Consider the following 18,095-nt stretch of genomic DNA (forward strand, 5'->3'; position numbering starts at 1 on the left):
TTGTAATTTCCTTGGTCTATTTGTGCTCTCTAAATTTACAGACACACTTGTGTTAAATAACTCCAAGGACAGATGGCAAATTCACTCTTATGTTACCCTCTCTGCATCTCAGGACAGTCGTGTTATGCCATAAAGTCCTTTACCCCACACCTCTAAAAAGGGAAAACCTCTGTGGTCCAACACCAGAGCTCAAATGAGGAGCACAGCCTTGCTGAAGAAGTGTGTGTGTGTGTGTGTGTGTGTAGGTGTTACCTGACACTCCTGCCAGTGCAGCAGCCCAGGGCTGGGACGTTTCTTGCCTATGGCACAGCACCAGTTTTGCAAAATTTGTGCTCAGACCCCAATAAATCAGCAAACCTGTCCCATCTGCTCACCTGGGCAGACTCCAGCTGCACCACAGCCACTCACCTTCCCCAGGTATTCCCCCTCAATCCTTGAAGACCTTTCACAAGGAGGGACACATACTTTTTCCTCTGCTCCAGGCCTTTCCCACCTCCTGTCAGCCTATAGCAGCTGGGAAAAATATGGGATTCTCCATGAGGATTTACTAACACCAATACAAAATGCAAACCCATGTGTGGTTCTGCGTCAATGCTTTGCCACATAGGATGGCTCAGCCACCAGCAGTGAAATCTCTCATGGTTTGCGGGGCCAGACCCCTCACAAAGCAAGCCTAAAAAACCTGAACTCCTTGAAACACTAAGAAAAATGGGGAGAGAAGGATTTTCGGGGTGATGCAAAACTGAGACCATGGAAAGAGAGGAGATAGCTACAAGAACAACCTGGGTGAGAGGTACTGCTTACTGTGTGTGGTGTGTGAGTTTATAGGTGAAAACTTCCATGTGCTGTCCCTGGCATCCATGGTGCATATGAGCAGTTGGGAATAAAGTGGGTAGCACTTGGACCCTCCAAGAGCATGGTGAGGAGACGTGCCCTGTAGTAATCACACACTCTCAAGCATCCCCTGCCTGCAAAGTGAAATGAAGTCATGACAGCAGCTGAAATTTATTATTAATTATTATCAACAAATGTGATTTACTTGTGGGGAGTGAAACATGCCATTACAATCTCTCAGAGGAAGGGTGGTGGCTGAAGAAGGCACAGCAATACAGCAGCATCTGAGCAGGTGCCCATTCCCTCCATGCAGCCTCTCCCCAGCAGATGTTAACATTGCTGGTCCCATTGTGGCAGATATTATCTTTGTATGGACACTTTGTACCACATCTGTTTTAGAAACATAATCCAGGGTGTACCAGAGGCCACATAGCTCTCTGTTGAATCCAAGGCACAGAAGATGAGGTCTAGGAAAGCCCTGCACAAGCACTGTGAGTTGCATATTCATGGAGTAACAGGAGATCAGAATTACTCAGCTGGAGCTTGTCCGGAGCCGAGGTGGACCCAGGGTTGCAGCAGCCGGGTTGAAATAGTTAGGGAGCTATAGGCTCAGCAATGCTGGACAGGGTGTTTTGGCTCCTTGTGAAGATAGAGGTCAGAAGGAAACTTCAGATCCTCCTCCAGATCCAGATTTTTCTGCAACTTGAGCATGCTTAGATCTGAAGGTCTGGCTTGGCCTTTTCCCTGCTGCTAACAGCATTCCGTGTGAACTGTGCAGCGTGCCGGAGAGTGCTAATGCCTTGCAGACCTGGGTTGTGTCATTCCCCAGCGTTATTTATACAGAACTATTTAAAAACACAGGGTAAAACTTGTAGCAGTGTCTACGTGGAAGGTTCACTTTATTTAATTTTATCCACCTACAAGCTGCGTGCCTTAAACTGACACCCCACTTGGACACAGCTGGAGTCTTCAAGGCTGCTTCACAAAGGACAGAGAAAAGCCTCTCCAGCAGGTCATGTGTCAATCCTAACCTAGATACACATCCTGGGAAGAGAAAAATCACCTTCTGGCCGTGTGTCCTTCTGCCCCAGCCCCACAGCCAGCTCTGAGCAGTTGCTGCAGCTAAAGGCGCGACTGTATCTGGGTAGATGGGGTAGGATGAATCGTGTTGGTGTGACTAAAGGACCTGATCCCCCTTTTCACTAGTGGCTTAGGCGGCCCTAGCCAGGTTGTTAGAGCTGTCAGGGACCTAAAAATACCGATAATGATTTGCAGGCTGTTACAGTGAGAGATGCCAGGCTGTTACAGTAAGGGATGCCAGGCAGTTCAGCAGAATTTGGGCTCATTAGTCACATAACTGCCTGCTTGCTTTCAAAGAAGTTTCTTGCCCCGTTGTCCCAAACGTCTTGCACACAGCCTGCATACAGCTCCTGAGGCAGAGCGTTGGTCTAACTTCTCTGAGCAACTGGGAACACCATCCCCCAGTTCTGGACTCTGAACAGTACCATGATACCAAGAACAGGAGAGAAAGAACAAGCCCAACAAATGCCAATGAAGACCAGTGCAAACTGGATATTAAGAGAAATTTCTTTACCGAAAGGATGGTGAAGCACTGGAACAGCCTGTTCAGGAAATGGTGGAAAAACTTTTCCTGAAGTGTTCAAAAAACCTGTAGATGTGGTTCTTTGGGACATGGTTTAGTGGTGGACCTGGCAGCGTTGGGTTAATGGTTGGACTCAATGATCTTAAAGGTCTTTTCCAATCTTAATGATTCCATTATTCTCTTCTAAATCACATCTTCCCTTCTCTGTAGACATCTGAGGAACTTCAGGCCTGTCTGGACTCTGTCTCCTGGTCTGTCTTCTCTTCTTCATGTCTGCTCCAGCAGGAGTGCAGGAGATACACCTCACTCCACTTCGTGTCCTTCTAAGAAGAAGAAACTGGGCTAAATCCAAGCACATCATGGGGAAAGCTGACAAGAAGCTTTCATGAAGTTCCTCACCCTCTACAGGATGAACAGCAGTGTCATTGGCAGAAAAGAGCCAAAAGTGCAGTGGAGACAGCAAACCAGGTAACAGCTCCTAATATCTGTCCTCTATAGCATCAGAGGCCACGTGCTCTGAGGCAGATCCTCTGCCTTTCCTTAGCTCTGGGATTATGCTGAGAGTGTCTCCTTAGACCTCCAGTGCTGGCAGACAAACCCAGCCCACCTGATGCAGCAGCAAAGTGTCCTCTCTCCGCCTGTGTTTCTGCTGCACGAGCCAGCGTGGCTGTGTGGAATCCAAGGTGGCCTGACAGTAGTTTTGTCTGTCAGCAAAATCCCGAGGAAGAAAAAAAAAAAAAGGAAAATAAGAAAAGAAACTGTAGGGGGAGCAAGCATAGCAACAAGCAGGATAATCAGCTGCAGCTGAAAGCAGGGAGGGTATCTGTTTATTCCCCTGATTTACCCACTGCGTCTCAGAGCTTTCCACTTTGCAACTCCCATCCCAATGCTTGGAGAGCAAAAAAAAATACTCCCAGAAACGAACTGCAAGAATTAGTCACTGCCAAATGTTCTTTTTGTCTGTTGGCTCTTCTCAGTAACCCCAGCAAAGCTGAAATTTTCTTTATTAAGATAATTGCTTTGCCGTAGACAATTTAATCTGTTGTCTGTAACATGAAGAATGACTGAAGGAGCTGAATCTGCTCCGTGCCACGTCCCTGTGCCAGGGTGGGAGCCCGAGGCGCTCACTAAGTGCCAAGAGTGAGCCCTCCCTGCTGTTGGTCTGCCCAAAAAAGGCTGAGGACATCCCATCAGAGGCCGCTTTCAACACTCCCCCGCTGCTCCCTTTCCACAGCCCTCCAGCCACGAAGGAAATATGAAGTGTGAGGTATTACAAACCAAAGAAAATCTCACTTTAAAGGCAGGGCATTCAGGAAAAGAAACAAAAATAAAAATGGAGAGGCACAGCTAGAAAGAGGGCTTTGAAGGGCTGGCAGGGTGCTGGTTAATGCAGAGTGTTTCTACCTCTCCATCAGATCAGGCAGGGACGGAGCAGCCAGAAGGTCAGCGCTGAGTTGAGGAGGAACAGCCAGAGCACTTCAGACATGAAACAGGGCTTGGCAAAACTTTGGGAAATCGAGATTTTTGTCAGACTTTGCAAACTATTTTTGTCACTGCCGTTGCTGGGCATTTGGAGACAAAATAATAGAGGCTGGGGGAGAGGGACGGCTGTAATTTAACCCAGGGACCTCTGTCCTCTTCGAGGCTCAGAGGAATGGATGACCTGCAGACATTTCTTGTTGGCTTGTACACTGTGTAACATACCATCCACTGCTTCCCATTTCCTCTCTGCCTTTTGTTTGTTTTCTTTAGACAGGCTCCCTAGGCTATGTTTTTGCTCTTTTCCCCCTGTTTCAAAGATTTTCACTCTGTTGGATCTTTTCTCTCTGCTCTGAAGAGCTGCATTACACTGAGACAGAGCCAAACGTGGACAAACCAACTGCGGTGTCTGAATCAAACTGGAAATCCTCCCATCTAGATGTTGCCTTCAGGCTTCTGCTCCTCAGACCTGATGCCAAGCACTGGCTTATTCTGCATCCATTGAGGGCCAGGGCAGTTTATACCATCATTCTCAAAACCACAGTGGCCACAACAAGGTGGGGTGGTTTCAATTGTATGAATATCTGGCATTTGCCACTAATGGCCTCAAAGGAGGTGGGTACCAAGAGGATGTGCTCAGCAAGAGCCTGGTGTCTTCTCCAACTGCTTCAGCTGAAGCTGCACAAGGGCTGTGGGTGGTGGCATTGCTCAAAAAGTTTCACACATCATAGAATCATAGAATGGTTTGGGTTGGAAGATACTTCAAAGATCATCCAGTTCCAACCCCCTGCCATGGCAGGGGCACCTTCCACTATCCCAGGTTGCTCCAAGCCCCATCCAACCTGGCCTTGGACACTGCCAGGGATGGGACAGCCACAGCTTCCATGGGCAACCTGTGCCAGGGCCTCAGCACCCTCACAGGGAAGGATTTCTTCCCAACATCCCATCCAACCCTGGCCCCTGTCAGTTTGAAGCCGTTCTCCCTTGTCCTGTCACTCCCTGCCTTTGTCAAAAGTCCTTCTCCAGCTCTCTTGTAGGCCCCTCACTTGCAGATCAACAAGCTTTATTCTTCTAGGACCAAGTGGGAATGGTTTCACCTGGTGGCATTTGTCCTTCTTTTTGCCTTTAAGTCTGAGGACATTGATTAGGAGCAGGCAGTGCTGAACAGGGAGATCCTGCAGACCCTGGGTTAAAAATAAGGCAAACCAAGAGCTGCAGTGTGCATTGACTCCTTCCAGACCATCTCCTCTGCTGTGTCATCACTCCCCAAAGGAACTGCTCATCATTAAACAGAAACTAATATCTAGTCCTTTTTTTTTCCTTGTTTTTTTTGGTTTTTCTTTCTTTTTTAATCCATTGCACAGGCACAGTCTGGAGAACATTTTCTGCAGCTGCCTGTGTGTCACCCATCTCTTTTCTCAGAGCCCTGAGAACAATGGGCCCTGGTGTTTGCTGCCAGAGGCCAGGGCACAGCTCTGCTGTGCCATCTGTTTGGGGCAGTGGGACAGCCACGCTCTCCTCCTCCCACCTGGCACTTGCCTGGGGGCTCCAAAAATGGAATCAGATGAGGCAGCCACAAGCATCCTGTGGTGGGCAGGGGCATGAGGGCTCTTTCCAGAATAAGGGAGAAGGTGACTCAGGGGATCCCCCTGCCTTTTGGGAAGCTGCAGTAACCAGCCTGGTGTTGGCCAGGTCTCTGTGACTTGCACCAGAGGCTGGTCTCCAAGGCTCAGATGGCTGACACAAATGATTCATCAGGGAGCTAATAAAATAGTCGATGCTGGGGATAACACCCTCAAGTAATTGTTAACTGGGGTCCTCCAGGTAACAGCTGGGACTGACAAGTAATAATGGCCAGGCCAAGAGAAAATTGCCGCAGTGCAGATCACTGTCAGAGGTGTCTGCTGCTCGTGATGGATATCTCCAGCACGTCTCTCCCCATCTCCTGCTTCCCCAACGGGGAGTGAATCCACCCTGCTGGAAACCCCCTGCCTGCCCCCCAATTACATCCACAGCAACCAGATAATTTTAGAGATTGGTCCCCAGCCACTGCCTACCCTGAGCTTTGCAAACAAAAGTAATGCTAACTGCTCCTTGTTTTATTACAGGTCTGCTGAGCTCAGAGACCTCAAAATGCCTCCTTGCAAACATTAATTCATGATGCTTCACGTCTGCCTTTGGTGTCAAGGAAATGTTCACAACCATTCTCAGCTAATCATAAAATCAGAGGCTGCTGCTCACTATTGTTCTCATAAAAAAGTGCTCAGGAGAAAAGTTGGCTCGGTCATGTGCTCCATTCATTGCTAATGTTGTCTTTAATTTATTTTTAAAAGGCATAACCACTTGCTCATATTTTTGTGCCCACTATAAATCATCTCTGTTTGAAAACTAGACAAAAAAGCATCACATTGGCTTAGCCTCTGGGTTTTTCTGTTGTTTATCCAGAGGTCTAGATAAACCATCAACTGCAGCAAAGGTTAAATACAACAAACCAGAGCAAAGTCATTCACCTGTTTGAATTAATTTACCCATGAAATCTGTTTGTGGCTTCCACAGCTGCAGGGCACTCTTGCACAGTAACCTTCAGTCCACACGCTGCACCTGCCCCTATATCAAACACCTTGGGCAACCCCAACCCCAAAAACTTAACCCAGATCCAGAGGGCAAAGGGGAAACTTCACCTTCAGCTGAAACATCTGGAATGCATCAAACTGTCCAGCAGTGCCAGTGGTCCCCTTGCACTCTCAGCCCAAAGTGCTGCATGTGATCATGTACTTAGGGGTGTGTGCAACAAAAGCACCTTAGCCTGAGCCTAATTTGAAATTGACTTCGTGCCAAGTGCCGTGCCAAGTAGAGGTGGGTGCCCTGCTAATAGAAACCATGTGTGTGCAGACTGACAGAGGAGCCTGTGCCTTGACTTTTTCTAGCCCCTTGTCAATCGTGTTTCCTTCCCTCTCTGCAAATTCCCCAGGAACAAACCCAGCACCCAAAACACACATGTCCTCCACAGTGACTTATTTATGGTGCTGAGGCTCTAAATTGATACTTGTTAAATGTCCTTTGCGTGGGAGTTGGGTCAGGGCTGTCAATATTATAATACAGCCTAATCAATTATCCGTTCTCCCCTTCACACCATCACTCCTTGTCTAACAGCTCTGGCTTTTGGCACTGAATACTAATGTGAGGGGCTCATCAGTATGCTGGAGGCTGCTTGTGCATCTCAGCCACGCATACAGAGAGCATGAAATCCATAGAGGGCAAAGTGAAAATTCTCACACAGCTCCATAATACCACCAGGACACTTCAGAGCTTCTTACCTATCACTGGCAGCAAGAGCTGGCCCCAGATGTCCCGTGAATTTGGCCCTGCCACAGGCACAGAGATACCTTTGTGAAATGCCAGTGACACACCCAGGAAAAAAAAGTCCTTTTCAGTCTGGCTGTATCTTTCTCATTTTTTATGCAAACCTTTCATTTACACACAGCTTCTCCTGCTGTCACACTGAAAGCATGACCTTGAGCAAAAACACTTTGCTCTTCTTAAGGGACCCAGCAAGCTCCTGAAAGCACCGAGAGTCCCGCAGGGAACTGCAGGATCAGCAGTCCTTTGGGATGTGGGATGGGATACAAAGCAAAGCAGCAACCACCTGGTCTGAACCACTGGGGTCCACCACTCGCTCCTTCAAGAATGACATTTGTATGAATTTTGTATTTTGATTACTGTATTTCCATTCCCTATGATGTCTGTCTGGCCAAACAAAAGGGCCAAACTGTGTTAGGGGTAAGTGTCACCTCCACCCAAGAGCAGTGGGGCTGAGGGGTGTCCTTTCCTTCCACAGCATTTCTGGGTTTGCTCCGTAGCATCCAGCACTGACAGAGCATCCGTAGTGCAAACAGCAAACCGATGTGTGACACATCCTGCCAGAGGGGTGGGTCCTGACCACATGGAGAAGCTCTCAAACCCCAATCTAAGCTGCCCAGTCTCAACCAGTAAGCAGTGAACCTCGCCTGGGTGGAGAGGCAGCCTCAGGTCTGTAAGAAAGGACAACTGCAAGTCACATCCTATTTCTCCTTAGGCAGATGCACCAGTCTTAACCCCATCCACTCCCCTGATTCATGTGTTTGAACGAGTCAGGCCTCTCATAAAAATTATACTAAAGAAGTAACAGACAGAAGAGCAAATCCCCATGGTCCCAGACACTGAGTAACCACAGAGGGACAGATGATCTCTGCCCCAAAGCACTTGTGGTATGTCTGGGTGAGAGAGAAAAGCTACAATGGAAACAAAAAAGGAAAAGATGTACCTAACATCACCCAGCAAGGTAGTGGTAGAGCTAAGAATGGAGCCAGCTCCCAACCCCGAGCTCAGCACCCTACTGACCTGCACATGTCACCTCTCATTTCAGGGACATTCAGAAGAGAAACCAAATGTAACACAGAAATTAAGCACATGAGACTAGTTAACCATCTCCTTATTACATCTCTCTGTACCAAGCGTCTGCTGCAGTGTCAGGGCTCGCTCTTTTCGTCCTTATATACAATATACCCACTGTTATCCCCTCTGACTCCAGAGTCGCATGACCCAATCATGGAAAAATGGTTCTGATTCATTTACATTAAAGATGTGGATGTTTTAAGGGGCATAGAAGAGCTTCTCTCGTGATTGTTAAATGTCCACAGTGAAGCACACAGAGCATAAGCCACTGTGTCATGAAATGTAGCATTTTTTTCATTCTTATCTTCTTTCTCCAGCTTGCCAGAACACTGCAAGCCATCATATTGATATATAAGCAGCAAAATCTCCCTCCCAGAATGGAAAAAAAAAATGGCCTTTAAGCAACATTGGCCTTTGCCAGTGAAACACACTGCTACATCTGCAGGAAACACAACACAGGTTATTGCAAATATTAAATACAGGCAACCAAAGGATAAGAAGGAAATGCATGAGATGGTTTTGATAATTTGCAACAAGATGTGTGGTGCTATAGGGAAACGAACAGAGCTGGCATGCGGATGCACAGATCTGAGTTTTCCAGGCAAGTCGAATTGAAATCAAATAGGATGGAGGAAACAGGTTGTTCTGCAGCCAGACTCCAGGCTCAGTTCCTCAATTAGCTCTCTGATGGAGCATTGCCTTCACTTTGAACCCACTCCTGGGGGAACCGGCACACAGAGGATGTATCCCATGTGCAGGCCACTCCCGAGTGCTGGAAATGCCAATTTACAAGCAAGGCAGATCAGAGGGAGAAAATTACAGCCTCAGCCTCCCACTCCCATCCCTGCCAGACCTCCTCTGCCTCCCTCACACTGTGCAGAGCCTCTGGCCCCGCTTTTCTTGCACTACACCTGGTCAGTCGGCAAAGGCTTCGCTGCCACAAGTGCTCCCTGGGTCAAGGGACCACTCCCCTCAAACCAACACACACATCCCACAGACCTTGGGGAAAACAGGCACCTGGTCTTGAAAGACAATGACAGGCACTGAAAAACCTTCAGGAGGGGTGTCCTGCTGACAGCTGAACCGGTGGCTGGGGGAGGCACAGCAAATCACAGCACTGGAGGATCCTGTCCCCAGGTTGGAACATGACGGGACTCTGGGGACCCATTACTGAGACCTATAGTGTAAAATTCCAGCATGGAGCAATCAGATGTGTTCTGCCACCTATCACACACCACAGTGTATCTCTATAAATTAGTGTCCATTTCCCCCTTTTGTAAGGAAAGAGGAGGAGGAGGTGAGTCTAGAGCCCCTTGCCACATCTTAGAGAAGAAATCCCATCTTGTTAGTAATGCCATCCATCACACGGCCTGCTCCGTGAGAAACGCGCTCCTCTTAACACAGAAATCAATCCTTTCCTATGGAAAGGAAACAAATGTAATCACTAAGTATTGCTAATCCTTCTTGGCTTTTGTATCTGGGACCCTGAACAACTTGATACTCTTTATGGATTTTGGTGCTGACCAGAAGTTGAACTTGTTGCAAGTGCAGTTTCTGGAGGAAGCTGGGAGTGTCCCATCTGAAAGCTATAAAGAACTCCATGAAAAACAACAGAAAACACTCCTATGTCTGCAACACATTTATTTGTTGGATTAAGGAAGTCTTCCCTAAAGTTGCATTTTAGGTCCCAGACTCAGGAAAGCATCCCAAATCAGGATATCACTTAAGCAACTGATTAATTTTAAAGCAGACATGCCAAGCACACAATCTATTGGCCAGCTTCAACCTGCATGACACATTCACTGTAGGTCATATTCTCCAGAACTGTATTTTCCTTCCACAAATTATTTTCCTTGCATTCCTGACTGCAAGGACCAGCAGCCTGGTACACCCAGAGCAGCAGGGTCTGTCTGGCTGTGTGAGCAACCAGCAATGATGCTGAGGGGCAAATACCATGGGGCCCTTCCTTCAGATGGAAGTCAGAAGTCATCCTTCCCATCCCACACAGCAAATCTGGGCCAGTACTCACAACTCCTGCTTTGCACCCCCACGGTTCCTCTGGATCTCAAAGTGGAATCTCACTCCTACTAACCTCTCCAGGCCCTCGAGAGTGTCCTGCTCATTTCAAGCACCCAAGTCCATGCACTGTGCTCCCAGGGGAATTTGGTTGCAAGTTCTCTGCATAGCTCAAATGTCTTTCCTGAATGAAGACCCAGGAAAAAAAAAAAAAGAGAATTTAGAAGAATCTAACCAGCCATTTAAGGAGAGAAAGGAGGAATGCAGAGAATGAACCCACCAACATCAAAACCCAGGAAGCTGCCTTTTAGCCACCAGACAATCTCATTGATAGACTAGATTTTTCTCACCCCAGCTGGGAGTAATGTTTTCTTTCTTTTTATTTTTTTTTTCCATTTGCTGAATGTGTTCATTCTACGGAGGGCGTTTTAAAAAAAAAAAAAAAAAAAAGACAACAGGCATTCATGGCTCCCAGCTGTCAAAAGCCACAAAATGCCTGAGGCTGTCTGTCTTCTTGCAAGTGCTGAAGCCATTTTCCTGTAGTGTATGTGCTCATTAATCAAGTTTCAGACTCCTCTCAGTCTATATCATTGTCCATAAGCCAAGAGAGATGCTTTGGGGTCAGCAAAGTAACACAGCAGCACCAAACCTACCCTGGCATTGTCAGAAGCAAAGGTCTCACCTAGGGTCCTCTTCCACTGAAGTCAGTAGGTTTTTATTTTAATCTGGCTCAATTCAAAATCAGGAAGAGAAGTAATATCTACAGATTGGACAAGTGTGTGTTTGAACATCATTGCCAAAAAGAAGCAAAGCCCCAGACCCATCAAAATTAAATAGCTGTGGTGGGTAGACTTAACTCCATCTCCTCCAGACCTCACACAATAGTGTTTAATTTTCACTGAACCACCAGACAAGGGCCTGGCTGGTGACTGGTCCTGTCCTCTGAGCTCCTCTTGCTGAAGTCCTGAGAATAAACAGGGTCCTGGGATATGGATATGTGGGGGTTGCCAAGAGGGAGAACAGCACATTCACCATTTGCTGCTGGAAAAACATATCCATGCCTGGGGTTCTCACTTCAAAAAGAAAGTTGAAAAGCTCTAAATGGTTCAGAGCAAAGCTCTAATAAAGGGGGAAAGCTGGTTTTGAGTGAGAGGTTAGAAAGTCAATCTGCTCTGCTAATGCAAGAGAGAGTTCAAAGATGCCAACGCTGAGGCCCATAAATATTGCAAGAAGAGCCAGTTTCCAGTATCAGAGCCTCTCCCAACCAGCAGAAACAGAATGACATCACATGGCTGCAGGACTGGGCTGAAGACACTCAAACTGTAAATTTGGAGCTACAGAAATGGAAGGGTGGCAATCATGAAGAGGTGGAATGGTCTCACCAGTGTTTGCGGGAAGCTCGTGTGCTCCGGCTCAGCCAGGGGCAGAGGCAGCACAGCTCTGGCACTCACTGTGCCCACAAAACCCTCTCATTTTGCTCTGGCACTCACTGTGCCCACAAAACCCTCTCGTTTTGCTCACGGCCACAGGGATTGAACAAGTTAAAACTGAGGCCAGTGAAGAGCAAGCAGACGTGAGCCACCACTCACTGCCAGCTCAGCAACATCGCCTGCGGGCCCAACCCAAACGTGGGGTGAAGAAATTGGGTGTTAATTGGCCCTTCTTGACATTCTTACCTGTAGAGAAGCCACAAAAGGACCTCCCACATTTCTGTCCGTGGCAGAGGACCTGGCCCTGACATCAGAGCCCAGCAGATAGCTCACAAGGCTCCTCTCAGCTAAGGATTACCTTCACCCTGGTAATGAGATATTTCATGTGCTGCTCTTCTCTCTTTTAAGGCAGGTGGAGGGTCAAGGCAGGTTGGCATCACAATGAAGCATTTTTCACTTGTCAGTAATTCAATTTATGGCTGTGAAAATGTCCATCAGGAGCCTGGTGGCATCCAAGTGATCCGAGGGTCACCGTGGAAAGAGAAGGAGCAGCAGAGGGAAGAAGCAAGAAATGAGCATGCACTCCTGGGAGAAAAACAGGACCTTTCTCCATCCCATTTCATTCACAAAAAAGCTTTTGCTTAGAAGATTTGTATCTTGTCTCACCATTCAGATCATCTTTTAACTGCTGATAGTTTTCATTTCAACAGGCACTTAATGTGCTAATCAAACCCAAAGGTTCTCAGCAGGATGGAAAATCCCAAGCACAGACATTACTATTTGGCTTTTAAAAAAAACACTGGAGTGTCAAGAGAAACAAAATAAACAACACATCTTCCATAGGGATTATTTATTGTTCTTTTTTGCTTGTTATTTATCCACACTGGTCGATTTTATATCCAGGCATGTGTTACCTCATCTGCTGCATGCCAGAGTAGCAAGAGGGACACTGCACAGGGCAAAGTGGTAATGGTAATGTTTCTTTTGGCAGTAACCACAACTCCTCTTTTTCTCCAAAGATGACAACAAAGTCAAAATCTCTCATCTGCCATCCTTGCTGACAAGGACTGAACACCTCTTCCCTTCAGCAGCTGGATTTAAAGCAGGTGCGGGTGCAGATGTGACACGGAAGTTCAGGACAGTGCAGGACTTCAGGCACAAGTTCACTTCCCTCAGATTCCCATGCCAGCCCTGGGGCTGGGGACCCAGCTGATGAGGCGCCTTCATGGGATCCAGGGTCCCACCCCTGCTTTGCTGTGGGCTGCAGTGGGTGGGATCACAACTAGGGAGAAGAGAAATGTCTCCTCCCTTTCCCCTGACTCAGGCTTATAAAATACATCCTCTTGGAGAGACCAGCACCCCAATAAATCCTGAAGTACCTGGGTGACACATGGCTGTGTGATACGATCAGTCCCAGAGGCAGGAAACCCCTGCCTGACACAATAAACTGATGGGTCACACTGGCTGGGCAGGATGAGGAAATTCCCAAGGGATGGTCTGAGCCTTCCTCCAGCCCTTTCATGAGCAGAGGTGCTCCCTGAGCAGGCCGGGGTTTGACAGAGCAGGAAGAAAAGGGTGGAATGACTCACCCAAAGCAAAGCAGCCTCTTCTCCATTGGGGAGCAGACTTCAGGGTTGATCCAAAATCTGTTCCTACAGCCAACCCTTCACAGACAGCACGTGGCATTCCTGCCTGATTGTGTCAGGGCAGATAGTGATTGGACAAGGGGGAGTGGTTTTAAACTAAAAGATGAGAGATTTAGATGTTTGGAATAAATGCCTCACTGCGAGGGCCGTGGTTCAGGCTGGAACCTGAAATGGGTTGCTCAGAGAAGCTATGGATGCCCCAACCCTGGAATTGTTCAAGGCCAGGTTGGATGGGGTGTAGAGCAACCTGGTCTAGGGGAAGATGTCCCTGCCTGTGGCAGGGGGTTTGGAACAAGGTGATCTTTAGGGTCCCTTTCAACCCAAACCATTCCAGGATTCTGTGATTCCATGCTCGTGTTTGGCCCCAGGTCTGCTGTGCAGTTGTCCTTGTGAGGGTCAGCCAGCCCCCTCTGAGATCGTTTTCATGGAGATATGGAGAGAAAAGCAGCCACTTCTGCAGGATTTTCTTCCTCTCTGTGTACCTGCCAGCAGCAAGTGAACTGGGAGCTCTTTGCTCAGGCAACAGCACACAAGGGCGTCTGTGGTGTGAGCTGGTTTTCAGAGGCTCAGCTGGCAACCTTGTGGGGAAACACTCCAGCTGCTTATCAGCCTGGGTCCTCTTGTGTTTTGTCTTCCAGAGAAATCCAATTAACCTGCTTCCTTTTCACTTAGTGTTTCTAACGTCAAAGAGCATCACCTGGAAGACCTTTTAAAGGCAAAATAAATGCCATGGCAACTGCCAAGGTATTTCCAATAAATCCCAGCTGCAGCCTTCAGACTGCAAGTCCAGGAGACATTTCCCACATCATAATTTCTCTCTTTCAATATCCTCTTGTTTCTGGGGAAGTATTGACTAAGTGTTAAGCCTCCAGACTTAATTTTTAGTTTGATCCCTCAAAAGAGGAAGAACCCCTCATTCAGTTTATCTGCAAATGCTGGTACAGAGATGCTGATCTCCGTGATTAATTGTCACATCTGTGGGAGCATCCTTTTAAGGGAAAAATTAGACTCAGTCCTACATGGGTTATTTACAACCCAGCTGCTCCAGCCATTAAAATTGCCCTGAATAACTGCTTCCCTCACCACAGTCTGAACAAGCAGATTAGTCCCTGAGATCACAAGCCCCCATGTCTTCCAGCTCAGCACATCTCACCACGAAATAAAGGCCTTGCTTCAATAAATAGCACTGTTGAGGGCACTCCTGCTGGAATGAGCCTTCCACTCCAGAAAGAGCCTGCTCTGAGCACTAAAGAAACCCATCAGAAATAACCTTGGATTTTATATGTTTATATCTGTGTAGCTGTGGAAACACAGTGAAGGGATGGTTTTTGTTTTGCAAGGCAAATAGAAGATCTGTGATATCCTTCAAGGATATTTCAAGGCTTCCCTCTCATACTGTTGCAAGCAAAGACCTCTTGCCCAAGCTGTCTCTTTTTTTATATAAATGTCTCCCTTTCCCTGGATCAATCCAGTGCTGAGCATATTTCTTGGCATCCTCACCCCTAATTGCCCTCAGGCTGTTGCAACACTTCAGATATTCCTGTCTGGATGTGGTGACCAAGGGGTTGACTTGGCACTGGAGGAGGCTGGGCTGACCCCTGTTCTTGCTGAATCCACACTCCCAGTGGGGTGTCTGGGACACGCTCAAGGACGCTGCTTGAGAGATGAATCACCTGTTGCTTGGGATGAAATGGATTCTCTTCTCTTCTCTCCAGCTTGCTGGAGTTACTGCTGAGGTGGCTGCAGGCAGCAGAGAGGCTGGAGAGGGCAGGGCAGACCATCTGCTGGGACACATCCCTGTTGAATCCTCATGCAAACAAGTGTCCCAAAATTATCCACAGGAATGACCGATCTTAAGTTTTACACTTTCTCTGATCCCTCTTTTCTCCTCTCTGCTCTGGCTCTTGTCCCCACTTCCTTTTTGCCGCTGCTTTTCCACGCCCCCTGCAATGGGCAGGGACACCCTTCCCTAGGCCAGGTTGCTCCAAGCCCCCTCCAACCTGGCCTTGAACACTTTCAGGAATGAGGCATCCACAGGTTCTCTGGTTTCCTTTCAAACATGCAGCCCAAGCCCATGCACTGACCGAGCTGTTCTGCCCAGCAAGTCATCACACTGCCCTACCACCAAAAAGATCTCTTCAGAGCAGAGCAAACCCCCCTTGCATCTCTGCTTTCTCCCTCCTTTCCAACCCATCAAGGAGAGTCAGGACCCCTGCAACGGCAGCAGACAGAGACTCCATCCTTCTGCCAGCTCCAGCACTGGCTTTTGAATAATGTCCTTCCTGGCACAGAAAACCCTCAAGCCAAACCTGCACAGGGCAGTGATCAGCTCCTCACAAAATCCCCTTGCAAACTACTTTGTGCTTACATCAGAATTTCTTTCCCAAATACCTGCATGGCACCAAGAGCGCTGATCCCAGCCTGAGCCCCGGGCATCTCAGTAATGTTAATAACAGGCACGGCCTATTAGTGCAGCCCAGTTACTGCATGTGCCTCACACACGAGTCTGCCTTTAATGATGTCTGCGTGCACAAGCTGTTGTTCCCTGCAGCAACCCCGGCAAACAGAGTAACCTGGGGCAGCACAACAAGCTCGTCTAAGGCAGGGTTAAGTAGGTGATGATCAACTCTCAGCACCATAATCGAAGCCCACGCACACAGCGCCAGATGTGTTCTGCATCCTGCAAAAAAGGCTCTGGGCCAGCTCTTAGTGACGTGTGAGCCAAAGGGTTTTCCCAGAACTAGGCTGAGCCTGGCATAAGGCTTGGGAAGGGAAGTGCTCCTTGGGACAGGACTATCCTCCAAGAGACACCACCAGGAAAGGGACATGGCAGCAGCATTGCCCTCCTTTGGTGACGCAGGAGCAGAGGCTCCCTGCTGCAAAAACACCCAGGCAAGCTCTGGTGGGGGGACATGTATTGATAGGAGAAGGGGGAATGGCTTTAAACTGGCAGAGGGTGGGGTTAGATTAGATGTTAGGAAACAATTCTTCCCCGTGAGGGTGGTGAGGCCCTGGCACACGCTGCCCACAGAAGCTGTGGCTGCCCGATCCCTGGCAGTGTTCCAGGCCAGCTTGGATGGAGCTTGGAGCAACCTGGCCTAGTGGAAGGTGTCCCGGCCCATGGCAAGGGGTTGGAACTGGATGATCTTGAAGGTGTCTTCCAACCTGAACCATTCTATGATTCTGTGATCAAAGTAGATTTTCCAAACCATCTGTTGTAGCCGCACTCTCAGCTTCATCTGCAAAGGACCCAGTCCTCAGGACTGGAGGCTGCTGTTGTGTTCATTAGGAAGAACTTTTAAATTCTGCTCAGGAAAGCATAAACATATGGAGGAAAGGAAAACCTGGATTAGGGTAGGATTCAGTGGCAGGACAAGAAAAGGAAACCGTGAGTGGGAGGCAGGTAGCCCCAAACAGACCTAGGGGAAAAGTATGGACAGGGAGAGAGAATTAGGGCTGCCTGAGAAAATCACTTCTGGTATTGTCCAAGTTCGCAGTGCGTGGCTTGGCAAGCCTGTGATTTTGTGTGCAAGAGCCTCCAAAAGGGAGGGTACAGGAGCTGTTTTGCTGGGGGATGTTTGGATCAAGACAGCAGGGTGAGGATCGGGGGTCAGCCAAATCACATAAATCAGGGGGATTTCAGGGCCTGATCTCAAGGCTTTTGAGGATAATTAAGCATCACTGCAGATCTGAAACACTGTGCTTCAGAGCCCTTTCAACATTCAAGGCTTGCAAGCATTTTCTTGATGTGTGATAAATTGATTCATTCTTGCCAGGAGTAGAGATAATGTGCTATTGATGTCCTTAGGTATAGGTGTCTTCATGGGCATTTAACATAAGCCTTCCTTTCTGCATTAAAAAAAACCCAAACAGAGAAAATCTCTTGCTTAATATCTAATCTAAATCTCCCCTTCTTCAGCTTAAAGCCATTCCCCCTTGTCCTGTCACCCCATGTCCTTGTCCAAAGCCCCTCTCCAGCTCTCTTGGAGCTCCTTTAGGTACTGGAAAGTGCTCTAAGGTCTCCCCAGAGGTGCAAGACCAGCTCCCTAAACACTACATCCCTTTGCAATCATGCAAAATTTCCTCCCCTTTTCCAGCTTCAGTTTGTAAATTATTTGTATGCTGATGGGTTTTAAATAGTTCCCAATGAGGATTTTATATACAGGGAATGGCAGAGGAAAATAAATCTGTGGGCTGGAGATTTATGTAAACACAAATTCCCTGCAACAGCAAGTTCCTCACTGCATGTGGCTCATTTTACAAAAACACACCATCAGATAAAGGCATGTACGTGATTCATTTGCTGCCCTCTGATGTGGTGGGGCTCTTGAACGAGAAGTTTAAACTATCCTGCTTAAAATCAGAGTCACAGGACTTACAGGCTGAGGAGGCATGGCTAAAGGCAGGCTCAGTTTCTAACAGACATGGAGTTGTGCAAAACAGATTGTTCTGTGGGTGCTAAAAACTCTGATGGGGTCTAGGAAGAGGTTTTGTTTAGCTGTGCCAAGCTGTTGGTCATAGAAAGTCATAATTATATCTACTGGCCTGCTCTGGAAGCTGTTACAGGCTTGACATTCATTGCCAGCGAATGTTTTATCTTCCCTTGCTTGTGCTAGAAATATCGTGGGCCCACAATGATGGCAGAGTGTTAGA

The sequence above is a fragment of the Corvus kubaryi genome, unplaced genomic scaffold (genome assembly GCF_017639235.1).
Source record: "Corvus kubaryi isolate FWS band 111438036 unplaced genomic scaffold, C.kubaryi_AGA036_p1.0 66, whole genome shotgun sequence".
Taxonomy (NCBI): domain Eukaryota; kingdom Metazoa; phylum Chordata; class Aves; order Passeriformes; family Corvidae; genus Corvus; species Corvus kubaryi.